Source organism: Dasypus novemcinctus, chromosome 3, assembly GCF_030445035.2.
Source record: "Dasypus novemcinctus isolate mDasNov1 chromosome 3, mDasNov1.1.hap2, whole genome shotgun sequence".
Lineage (NCBI taxonomy): Eukaryota > Metazoa > Chordata > Mammalia > Cingulata > Dasypodidae > Dasypus > Dasypus novemcinctus.
The window spans coordinates 75,076,534-75,089,529 of NC_080675.1; the positions used below are offsets into that span (position 1 = coordinate 75,076,534).

General features: G+C 41.4%; 1 pseudogene; it reads left to right on the forward strand.

Annotated features, from left to right (window-relative positions):
- Window positions 1-12,184: 12,184 nt before the first annotated feature.
- On the forward strand, window positions 12,185-12,768 carry LOC101433974 (zinc finger protein 740 pseudogene; annotated as a pseudogene).
- The last annotated feature ends 228 nt before the right edge of the window (window positions 12,769-12,996 follow it).

Here is a 12,996-nt window from a genome sequence, read left to right on the forward strand (position 1 = left end):
CAGCGCCATTATTGGGCAGGCTGAACTTCTTTCGCGCTGGGCGGCTCTACTTATGGGGCGCACTCCTTGCGCGTGGGGCTCCCCGACGCGGGGGACACCCCTGCGTGGCAGAGCACTCCTTGCACGCATCAGCACTGCACGTGGGCCAGCTCCACAAGGATCAAGGAGGCCTGGGGTTTGAACCGCGGACCTCCCATGTGGTAGACGGATGTCCTATCCACTGGGCCAAGTCCGCCTCCCTATAAGCATTTATTTATCCTTAAACCAATTTAAACAGAACTCCTCTAAGGAATTTTATAAGTTATGTTGGCAATACCATCATAGGACATATATACCAATATTCAGACAAACACAATAAAAAAACCTTTAATTCCAATCTTTTAGCCATGAATCAAACAAATTGACTCTTAAAACACTAAAAAACAAAACATTAAAAAACAAAACCCACTAAATTATATACAAGTGGGGACTTTTTGTCTTTGCCTTGGCAGATGGTAGGTCTCTATTGACCCCAATGCTTCTGAGTGAGAACTCCCAAAAGTAAATTATAGTTATATAAACCGAAGATAAAGGCCAATTCATATTGTTTCACTCACTGAAATGGTTTGGGAGTTGAGATTTTAGTTAATTTATAAGGAGGAATAGTCAACTAAACAAGTTTGGGACCACTGGAGACAGTAGGCAGCATGTCTCAAGCCTGCTTTGACTGGGGATAATTTAGGTAACAGCCTAGAAGGGTCAATTTGTATTTTTATAGAGTCAGTATTTTGATGTGTCCCACATTAGCATCAGGGGAGTCTGAATTAGTTAATTTTTTAGAAGGGAAGTCTAATTTGACTTGTGCCATATATATAGGCACTGGGTGATATGGAAAGTAATTTTATTTTGGCTTCCATTGGAGACATCATACAAAGTAAAGACAAGTTCATCATTTAGTGTCCCTATTGTTGTGATAAAAAGGTTTGGGTAGTGAACCCAAAAGAACAGCTGAACTGGTTGATACAATTTCTTCTATAATTTAGTCTGACTTTTCTTGGGGTCCAGGAGATTCCTTTAGAATGGGACAAAGTTTAGTCCTTGTCCAAGATTTAAATTAAGTAGTGTTTGATACACCTGGCTCAACAGTTGGTCTAATTTTTAGAAACAACCAATTTACAGACTCTGAAGAACTAGGTGAAAAAGAAAAGTGAGTGTGGCAGTTTGATATTATTTACAAATTTCAAAAAGAGATATTGATTATGTTGTAAACTGGTCTGTTCCTCTGGGTGTGATAACCCTTTGATTGTATTAGATTCAGCTGAGATGTCTGATTAAGTTATGTTAAGATTAGGGCTTTAATTCAACCATGTCATTAGAGTGTGACTCAGCATTGAGTCCCAGCCACCTTGGTGGGCTGATAAAACAGACTCTCACATGGAAGTAGACACACGGAGTAGATACACAGAGATCCTGCAGCCCCAGGAAGAGAGATGAGCCTGATTTATTTTACAGTTGACCTTGTGAAGAACACAGAACAGCTGAATCCAGAAAAAAACAAGCCCAGGGGAGAGAAGAGCCTTATGCCAGCCTACAGCTGGGACTGGAAGAAGCTGGGACCACAGAGGTTTGAGAGGAAGAAGGAAGGCTGAACCCCACAAACATTGCCCATCATCTTGTTTCAACACATGACCAATGACATTGGGTGAGAAATTACCTCTTATGATACCTTGAGATGGACTCTTTAGGGCCTTGTGACTGTTAACTTCTACCCTAAATAAATACCCTTTATAAAAGCAACAATGTTCTGTACTTTGCATCATCACCCCTTTAGCTGACTAATAGAGGGGGAAAGGGGTTTGTAGGACTATAAGGGGGAGTAACAGAACTAGTATCAAGATTTTTTTAGCTTTGAGGAATCTTTTTATGAGGCTATTTTAGAATCATTTTTTCTTTTAAAAGCTTTTGAACATCAATTAAAAAATTCTTCCCAATCCTTTGTGTAATCCTAGAAACTCTCTTTTTAAATGTACCTCTCAAGTATATTATTTTAGCCAGCTCAAATGTTTCTAAAAGTGGTCACTACAAATTCAAGTCATCCTTGGTGTGACATAATCATTTATTTGTAAACAGATATGAACTAGGTCTACAATGAGAAAACATGTTAAGTCTTTGCCAAGAGAGAAGAGAAAGATTTTAAATGTAAATTGAAAACAGCCCATCTTCAATCAAAGGTTCCAAAAAGGAAAATTATTTAGGGGCCCCATAAACAGAAAGGTGGCTGCCTTAAGGTGTGCTGGAACGTCAATAACCCCTCAGCCCCGCAAACACACACACAAACACACAAACCAAGGTACTCATCAAGGATTTGTTTGGACCAGTCCAAATCAAACCAAAACCAAGTCTAACAACTAACCTGAAATGCTCAATGCAAAGAAAGCAGAATTCAGACCCAGAACTCAGAATTCTGCCAGGGGTGAGAGAAACAGACTCAATAGGTCCTATGGGTACTGATACCTGGCTGCTTACTAGCCACAGGAATGGATGGAGATAGTGTCCAAATCCCACTTTTGACACTAGAAACTATCAAAAGAAACTAAGTCACCAATAATAATGAAGAGTCAATACAATGGGTTTATTGAAAGACAAACTCAAACAGGGAGATCTTAAACTGAAGTAACAATCTCAGATAGTTAGCAAGTTACATGAGCTTAAAGAGACAATTAGGAGATTTCCAAAGGGGAAGACATAATAATTGGTTGACATTTAAACTACTCATTACAAAGGAGGGTCTTGCAAAGTGGAGAATGATCATAGATTGGTTATTATAGCATATTTATCTATTTTTGATAGGTAATCTCTACTGGGCTAAAACCAGCTTATTTAATTGTTGTGTGAACTGCAACTTTTGCAGGATATGTTTATTTTTGTTTTTTTCTTAAAGCCCTCCACTTTTATTTTTAACTCTTTAGAAAGTCTCTGCCACTTCTCAGAAAAGAAGGGCTCCTGGCAATGCCAATTTATTTATTACTTATTATTTGTTACTTAATAATTATTATCACTAGAAAAACATATTCCAGTTATCTGGTCCTTAAAAACAAGCAAGCCATTATCTATAAATTCTGTTCAATTCTATGGTTATTTCCACCTTCTTCGTAACAGGTCCTGGGTGAGGTATTGCGTGGGAGCATCTCCTTCCAAGAAGCTCAGAGACAAAAAAGCAAGCAGTGAGGTATTAGAGAAATCACAGACATCTGTTAAGCAGCCATTGCCCAGACCTCACCTAACCCCACCTCCTTCTCTGGGGATGTACTAACACATGCTACACAGCCTTCCTCTGGCCTTCCACTACCCTCATCTCCTTTTCTATTGTGTGCCATTCTACAACCTGGGGAAGATTTTAAGTATGATGAAAAAGCACAGCTAGACCTTAAACCCAGAAACCAGAAAAAAGCAGCCTCAGATGTTAATCAAAGCAGGAATTCTCAGTGGCAGGGCCCTCTCCCATCACGATGGATAAAATTCAAGAACAGTGTAGATTTGTTTCTCTTCTCCAGCACAAAGTGGAATGTGTGGAACTGCCATCCATCAACCAAGACCCAGAGCAGTTTTCAGCTACCCAGGAGACCAGGCATCATGGTTCTTCTTCCTCCTCTTTTGAACTCTTTATGCTGTGTGGGCAACAAAGAGTATTTGCCCTTCTGGCCTCTATGCTGTGCAAGTACTAAAGAGATCATTTGCTGAATGTTTCTGATGTGTCCATTAGCCTGTGTTTCCATGATGCACTGTTGTAGCAACTTGCTCCACATGAGGAACACAGATAATTATAAAATGGTAGGGTCAGTTCTAAATAAGAGGCATATGCAAAGTTAATACAGTAGAGAGGGTGACTCATTCTGCTGGGAACATCAGAACACACAAAGAAAGGAATCCTCAAAAGGAGTGTGTTAGGGAGACAAAGGGAGGACATTACAGCAGAAGGAGAAAGGAAAAGGGTACAAAGGTTTTGAAGAGTAGGAAGCATTCAGGAAACTACAAGCAGTTCAGTATTACTGTATATGTGTGGTAGGAGTGGTCAGTGAGACAGAGAAATAAGCAGGAGATATATCATGGAGAACTTTGTGTTCTAAATTAAGTTTGGATTTCATCTCACAATTGACAGGAAATTGCTGAAAAGTTTTAAGCAGATGAGTTTTGCATTTTAGAACAAGAGCCAGTAATAGTGGAAAAGGTGGTATGACAATCCAAAGTTCTTTTTTGAACCCCAAAAATTATGTTCTTAAACTAACCCTTTCCTGTGGGTGTGATACCTTTTCATTGCAGTAGATTCTCTTTTATTAGATCACTTTCAATTAGATCACTGCAGGGCATTTGATTGGACCACATCAGTGAGGCATGATGCAGGTTAAGTCTCTGCCCTCTTGCTGGGTCTTATATAAGCTGAGAACACAGAGGGAGAAGACACACAGAAAAAGGAAGCTGCTATTTTGATCCTGTCATGTGAGAGAAAGGAAAGGGAGAGAAGCTCCAGGTTTGCCTAAGCTGAGCTCAAGGATAGAAGCCCCTCAGAGTCTGAGAGAGGTCCTGGAGTCTGGAATCAGCAAAGCACAGAGGCATGGAAAGAGGTCCCTGAGGAGATAGGTTCACAGAGCAGCTCAGTGCTAAGGAGACAAACCCTGCTATATGCCTCATTGCCATGTGGCAGGATGCCAGGATCTCCAGAAGCTGACTTTGGTGAGAAGGCATCTCTGATGGTGACTTGCTTTGGACCTTTCATAGCCTTGGATTGTAAGCTTTTACCCAAATAAATTTCCCATTATAAAAGCCAATACATTTCTGATACTTTGCATTGGCAACCCTTTGGCAAACTAAGATAGGAGGATTGAATTAAAAAAGGGAAGCGGACATGGTCCAGTGGTTAGGGTGACCATCTACCACATGGGAGGTCCGCAGTTCAAACCCCGGGCCTCCTTGACCTGTGTGGAGCTGGCCCATGCACAGTGCTGATGCGTGCAAGGAGTGCTGTGCCACACAGGGGTGTCCCCACGTAGGGGAGCCTCATGCGCAAGGAGTGCACCCCATAAGGAGAGTCACCCAGCACGAAAGAAAGTGCAGCCTGCCCAGGAATGGAGCTGCACACATGGAGCGCTGACACAACAAGATGATGCAACAAAAAAAGAAACACAGATTACTGTGCTGCTGACAACAACAGAAGCTGGACAAAGAAGACGCAGCAAATAGGCACAGAGAACAGACAACTGGGGCTGGGGGGCGGAGGGGAGAGAAATAAAAAAATTTAAAAAAGAAGGTGAGCCTGGAAACTGTCATGATAGTCTCCAAAAGAGATGATGTGGGCCTGAACTTGGGCAGTGGAAATGGAGAGATGGGATGGATTCCAGAGATACTTATGGTGACCATGAAAGATGTGGCAAAAAGGTAAATCAAGGATAATCTCCAGGTTTCTCTAAAGGGAAGAAGTAAAGTTTGCTTAGGAAGGAGAAAGGCAAAAAGGACCCACTTAAGAAAAATTGGATGCTCTTGTTCCATGCCCCAAAAAAACTTTTGATTTTCTCTAAGAACTACTGAAACAAATATTTACATAGGCACTTTAAGTTGAATTAAAAATTTGAGAGATCTAGAAAGTTCAAGTCAGCTATTTCTTTACTAAGCTTTCATTCATTGTCAAGCAGAGTTTGATAAAATTTCTTAGTCTTCAATCTTTATTTTTTTTTAATTTTTTTTTCAAATTCTACTCAATTTATTCATTTTTTTTAAATATTACATTCACCCCCACTGCCCCCACCCCACCACTCCCCCCACAGTAACACTCTCCCCCATCATCATGACACATCCATTGCATCTGGTGAGTACATCTCTGGGCATCGCTGCACCCCATGGCCTGTGGTCCATACCATAGCCCACACTCTCCCACGTTCCATCCAGTGGGCCATGGGAGGACATACAATGTCCGGAAATTGTCCCTGGAGCACCACCCAGGACAATTCCAAGTTCCGAAAATGCCTCCACATCTCATCTCTTCCTCCCATTCCCCACACCCTGCAGCCACCATGGCCACTTTTTCCACACCAATGCCACATTTTCTCGATTATTAACCACAATAGTTCATGAATAGAATATCATTAAGTCCACTCTAATTCTTACTGTATTCCTCCTTCCTTTGGACCTTGGCTTGGTTGTGTCCATTCCACATCTATGTCAAGAGGAGGCTTAGATTCCACATGGATACTGGATACAATCCTCCTGCTTTCAGTTGTAGGCACTCTAGGCTCCATGGTGTGGTGGTTGACATTCTTCAACTCCATGTTAGCTGAGTGGGGTAAGTACAATAAATCAGAGTGTAGGATCTGAAGTCTGTTGAGGCTCAGGGCCTGGCTATCATATTGTCAGTCCAGAGATTCAAATCCCCTAGATATATCTTAAACCCCAGCACCAACTACAATTCCAGTAAAGTAGCAGGAAAGGCTTGTGAAAAGAGATCACATCTGAGTCCAGCTCCATCACGCAGAAACACCAGCTCCAAAGAAGGGCCAACTGACATGGCAGTGAACCCCATCTGCCATGACCATAGAACCTGTGGGTCTCTTTAGCCTTCAAACGGACCAATACCTGGGGTTGTATCTACTTTATCTGTCTCTGAGACTCTGCTCAGGTGTGCATAAGGGCAATCCTTCTGACAACCTTCAGACTCTTTTTTAGAGACTCATAGCCATATAAACTCATTTGTCCTTTCCATTTCCCCCTTACTTTAGGGCAAACAGCATTTTTAACTCCTATTATTATATGTAGACAGGGATATTCTGCTGGTCCATGTTGAACCTTTAATTCAAGGTCATTTTCTAGTTGCATCATCAGCTGGTACTTGGTAGTGATCCCACGGTGCCAGGGAGGCTCATCCCCGGGTGTCATGTCCCACGCTGGGGGGAAGGCATTGTATTTACATGCTGAGTTTGGCTTCGAGACTGGCCACATTTGAGTAACACAGAGGCTGTCAGGAGGGAACTCTTAGGCACAGTGCTGCTCTAGGCCTTGTTCTTATTTCAGGTGTATAGGCTCACAAGCGTAGTCATTAGTATCAGGGGCTCACTGTTGGACCCTCATTCCTTCCTGGTCCTTACCGTTGCACCTGGGGGACTGCCGCTGCTCCCCTAGGGACCACGACAAAGCCCCCCCACCCCGGCCAGGAACCCAGTACCCCACCAGCTGTTGTTTTTAATTGTTTCCACTATGGGTATATCCAAACATTTCCATGCACCCTGGACACATGCTCTGTATAACTCCCTGTCAACCATATATCGCCTGTCAATAACACCCCATACCAGTATTCCTCCGCTGCCATTGTTGAACCACTCTGTAATCCAAAACTTCCTGAAAAGTGAAGCCCAATATAATGTCAGGTTCCCTTACTAGTAAAATGGAATATAGCGATGAGTTTAAAGGTTAGATATAGAATACATATTGATTTGGAAAAATTCTACATTCTCTTTTTCTTTTCTTTTTGCCTAATTATTGAGCTTCTCTTCACAAGAGCCTTAGATCACAGTAATTCATATATACAATATACAGTACTCCCACATATCCGTTATAAAACCTTTTCCCTTCCACAGCGATAATCTTTTAACTTATTCATATCATATTTACTGAAACTGATGTACAGATATTGAGACAATAGCTTTCAAACAAGGTAACATTGGTGTTTACATTGTGGTTTATACTTTAGGCTATACAGTTTTCTAAATTTTTTAGTTATCCTATGTTTAACATTATGGTTTACATTATTAGTCTGTCGTCCCCTATATGTTTTTGGTGTAATATTACATGTTTTATATCCATCCTTGTGTACTCTTGTGAAACACTTCTTTTGCCCTCACATTTACTTTGGTTCCATCTATTTAATATCTATTTCCCCCTCCCCTTGGGGCCCACAGTGACAGTCAATCTTCACTTCTTGAGGAGCCATGTTCAGAGATACTTGCAACAGTGTTGAGGGCTTGACTTGCTCAACTGCCCTAATGCCCTGGGAGCCACCCTTTCTCTTGAGAGATACAGTTCCCTCTATTTGATGGCATTAGTCCTCCCCAGGATGTGGGTCTACCTTCACTCTCATTATATGGGTCTCTACCCAATGGTATAAACCACTCTGGCAAAATGAGCATTCAGATATTCCCTAGGAGTCTGTCCTGCGTCAGATTATCCCCTTTGAGTATCTTAAACAGGTAACTTTCCTAATTATATTTTGAAAAGGTTTTCTCAGCATTATACCCTCCAACCAACACCTGACAATCTCCTATGTTCGTATGTTGCCCCACCCTCCCCCCAATTTCTTGGGCAATATTACCCATCCACCCATCCCTAGCCCCCTCAAACCCGCAAAGCCCCACCCAAAGGTAACCCTATGCCCCCATTTTATCTCTTCCTTGTGCACATACTTACCTCCAGCTTATCATAGATTTCACCCATGTAGATGTCAGCTTACATCCTTCCTCTACCCCCCGATTTCCTGTAAGCCTATCTTCCAGTCTCTAGCTCTCTGAGGCAGCTTGCTTATTTTATATCATTGAGGTCATGTAGTATTTGTCCTTCAATGCCTGGGTTGCTTCACTCAGCATAAGGTTCTCAAGATTCATCCATGTTGTCATGTGTGTTTGTAGTGTATTTGTTCTTAAAGCCGAGTAGTATTCCATTGTATGTATATATCACATTTTATTGATCCACTCATCTGTTGATGGGCATTTGGGTTGATTCCAACTTTCGGCGATAGTGAACAATGCTGCTATGAATATAAGTCTTCCATCTTTAGACTTGCATGGGCTTAAAGGCATCATACAGGCTCCAGATTTCTTGAACAATGAGAACTATTTCCATTTTTCAAATAGGAAAAAAAATCTAATTTGAGAATGTTTTCTTTTCTCAAATAGCATTTAACATAATAATATTGTTAAGTGATATAGAGAAGTCAATCACAACATTCTCATAATAATCATTTCTCAGGCTTACAATACAACCACAACCCAACTAGATGTTAACACACTCTGAAAGGAGACTGCCCCTCTTCAGTATCTATCTTCCTTCTGAAGAACCTTATTCCAAAGACCTGACTAGCTAAATGAAGAGAAGAATAAATACAGGTATCCAAATTACAGCTGAGTAATCCACTTTCAAGTAATTGAGGCAAGAGGAATTTCCTACTGAGGTATCAAGCTAATTACCAATTCTTAGCTTCAATTGTCCCAGTGAAGCCCTAGTCCAAAAAAATCAATCTCTTAGAAAGTCAGAGGGTAGTTTCCTGTGCATTTTGTAACTTTAAGAGGTGGACTATGCAATCTAAATAGCTCTTTCTGCAATTCCTAAAAGAGAGCAGTACAACAAAGTTAGGAGGAGAAGAATAATTTCAAGGAATGAGGGCAGTTTTCCCTCTGCATGCTTTCTGGTCAGGCAGCAATCAGGAATAAAACAGAAACATCAGATACTTAATTTAATTGGGTATAGAAAAGAACAGACAAGTTTAGCTATGTAGGCATCAGTTAAGTAAAGAATATTTTCATAATATTCTGCATACTATGGCAAAATTAATCGAACAACCTTCTCAGACAAGAAGGAACACTTTGGAATTCTCTCCCATCTCCTTTCACGACTGGAATGTGTCCATCTTAATGCAGAAGAATCTAAATGCCCAGATTTGTCCTTTTAGGCATTTTTCTGGTCTAGCTTAGTGCATGGTAACTTTGTCTTTTATAGCCTGGTTTAACATTTGATGACATCCCTACTTTACCCATATCCCTTTTGAGTGTCACTTTCACCCCCCTCCACCCCTCTCTCCCACACTTCCTCCCTGCTGTCTGTGTCTGTTTCTTTTTTGTCTTTTCTTCCTGTTTTCTCCTCTAGGCTTCACCAGGATTCGAGCTTGGGGACCTCTGATGTGGGAGAGAAGTTTCCTGTTGCTTGCACCACCTCAGTTCCTGGTTTCTGTCACATCTTGCTTTCACTCTTCCCTGGGTCTCTCTTTTTGTTGTGTCACTGTTTATGGCTGTGAGGAGGACCTAGATTCCCCTCAGGCTTGAAATGTTAGTCAGCAGATGATCTTTAGCACTTTTTTCACTGCCTGGCATCCATGCATCCTTTCTAGTAATTCCTCCATGTTCTTTGGGAAAGTCTTTCTCTTTCATAGGTAGAGTGTTGCTGAAACTGTAATCAGGTGCTCTGCCCTCAATCCTTGATGGAACCCAAAAAGGTCCTAAAGATTCCCTCTGAGACATCAGATTCTTCCTCTCCCTACCCTCCTGTGGCCCGTGGACTATGTTTGACCTATCAGACTCCCTATCCTAGACTTTAAATCTAGTATACATTTACTTCAGCACCCTGATTTGGAGGGTGACTATACTTTCCATCAATTCTAGGGACTCCCTGATATCTTACCCCTGCTTCCCCCACCCCCCAAAGAAGTTTTTTTGCTTAAGTTAGCTAACATTGGTTTCTTTTACTTGCCACTCAAAAACAGTAAGAAATTCATAACATTGGAAATGTTGCTTATGTTTTTTCAACTTTTAGAATCAACCTAAAATCAAACCCAAAAGACAATTTTGCTTATAGAAGAGATTTTTAATGGTAATAATTGTGAATACAAAGAAGTAAAAAATAAAACTCATAGGTGGTGATGTTGCAGGACATTATTATTACACTTCCAAAAATTTCTGTAGAATGTGACTTTTTTAACAGCAAATTGAAGAGGATGAGGAAATCCAGTGATGGTGGGGAATCCCAATTAGATGGAACTGTTGCTTCTTGTCTTCCCAGAATTAAACTTCTCTTGATATCAGATAAACAAAATTTCTCTTAACCTCTGAGTCAGAGTTTCTATCCTTAATTTCCTTTAGCCTTTTTCTGTCAGCTTTTACTCATTTTCTCTCAGTATTTCAGGCGATGGTTTCATATCAGGGGCTCAGCATTCCTGAAAGGCCTGGCTGAATCTTACCAACTAGCAAGAACATACACCTATAACACTTACTTCACATTGCTTATGAACCTGTATCTAACAATAATTTACTCTGAGCAGGTGTGCTGAACTTTTACCACACGCTACGATCATTATTGTGCAGCTGTGTGTCCTCAGATGTCTCAGATTGGAGCCAGGTTTCTCTATAACTGGTAGGCCTCGTTATGTCGGCAGTAACTGGAGAAAAAGAAGAGTAGGATTGCTAATATCCTTCCTTCACTTTAATAGGAATCGAGATACTGACTGCAGTTTAAAAGAACAAGAAATAGAAGCCAAGGGAATTAAAGAAACAAAATTAGCCATTTGAAATAATAAAATTAATATAATATATAAATTATGAGAGGGGAGATGAAATAGGTATAAAATAAATCAATTAAATCCTTATTTTTTATACTTGGGAGGTGGTTGTATTAGCTGTATTAGTTTTCCATTGCTGCATGACAAACTATTACAAATGTATCCACTAAATCAACACAAATATATTATCTCACAATAGTGATGGATCAGGAGTCCAGGCATAAGTTTGCTGAATCCTCTGCTAAGGGTCTCACCACGCTGAAATCAAGCTGTCATTTGAGGCTGAGATCTCATCTTAGGCTTGGCTCCAGATCCTCCACTAAGTTGTCTAGTTGTTGGCAGAATTTACTTCCTTGCAGCTGTATGACTGACCTTGTTGTTTTCTTGATAGCAGTCAGCCAGGGGTCACTCTCAGCTCCTAGAGGCAGCCCTTAATTCCTATACAAGTGGCCTCCTCCTCTCAAAATATGGCAGCTGGAACTTGCCTCCATCCCAGTGGGGGCAGCAGTGACCAGGGGATTGGCAGATGTGCTGGGGCCTGGAGGAGGCACCGCAGGGTAGGAGAGACAGCGGGAGGCCATGTCTGGCAGGTTTCCAAAACAGTTTGGAGCCTCATCAGGAGAATTCAGCTGGAAAACCAAGACTGGCAGACTGTCTTTTTCTTTGGACAATAGGCTAGAGCCAGGCAGAGTCCAGAGATTCTTGAAACACCTATCTTCTCTTTGGAGGACACTTAGTTCTATTTGAAGGCAAAGGTAGTATAATATGGCAGCAGGACTGAAAGGACCTAAAGGAGGAATCATTACAGTGATTTCATGAGTTTTTCAAACAATGGTGTATTAAGTAAAGGTGGATTGAGAAACTCCTGAATTTTGCAGTTGCATTAAGTGAGAAGTTGGCATGACTCAGGCAAGTCTCCTGACTTGTGAAGACCTAGCAGGTATAATTTGGTTCCCACTGCAGTCAACAAGGAAATGATGCTGAGACCAGACTGCCAGCAAGCTGGCCAAGAATGGCGAGCAGGCAGGTGGCCCTGATGTGCTGAGGTGCTCAAGTCAGGGCCACCAAAATGACAGTGATAACTCCCAGAGTCTCAAAGAAGATAACAACTTGGCCGAAGTCTCTCATTCAAAAAAAGACTATTAAAAAAGGTGGTGGTAGTAGAACAAAATGATTCTTTTCAAGTAAAGACTCCCAAAATTTTTACTTGTAAGTACTGCTTTGGAGACTTTAGGAGCAGTTACCACCTCAAAAGGCACATCTTTATTCATACAGAAGAGAAGTCATTTGAGTGTCATATATGTGATATGTGCTTTATCCAGAATTATCACCTGGAGTGCCATAAACGTGTGCACAGTGGTGAAAAGCCTTACCAGTGTGAATGGTGTTATCAGTGTTTTTCTCAAACAGATCGACTACTGAGACACAAACAGATATGCCAAGGGTGCCAATCCAAGACTTCCGACAGGCAGTTTTCTCTATAGGCACAAGGTGCTCAGGTGGTGGGAGTGATCAGAAGAGTCTACTAAAAAGTGTACCTCTCTGGTCTGATGGTCCCACAACTACTCCATCTGCCCCAACCACCCTCCTGGAGGAGTGGACCCAGGAGACCTTAAGAGGGCACCAGGGGACAACAGACCCAAATCCTCAGCTCTATAAATAATATGAGAATATGAGTATTTGGGGAAGTTCCTACAGAATGCCTGGGTAGG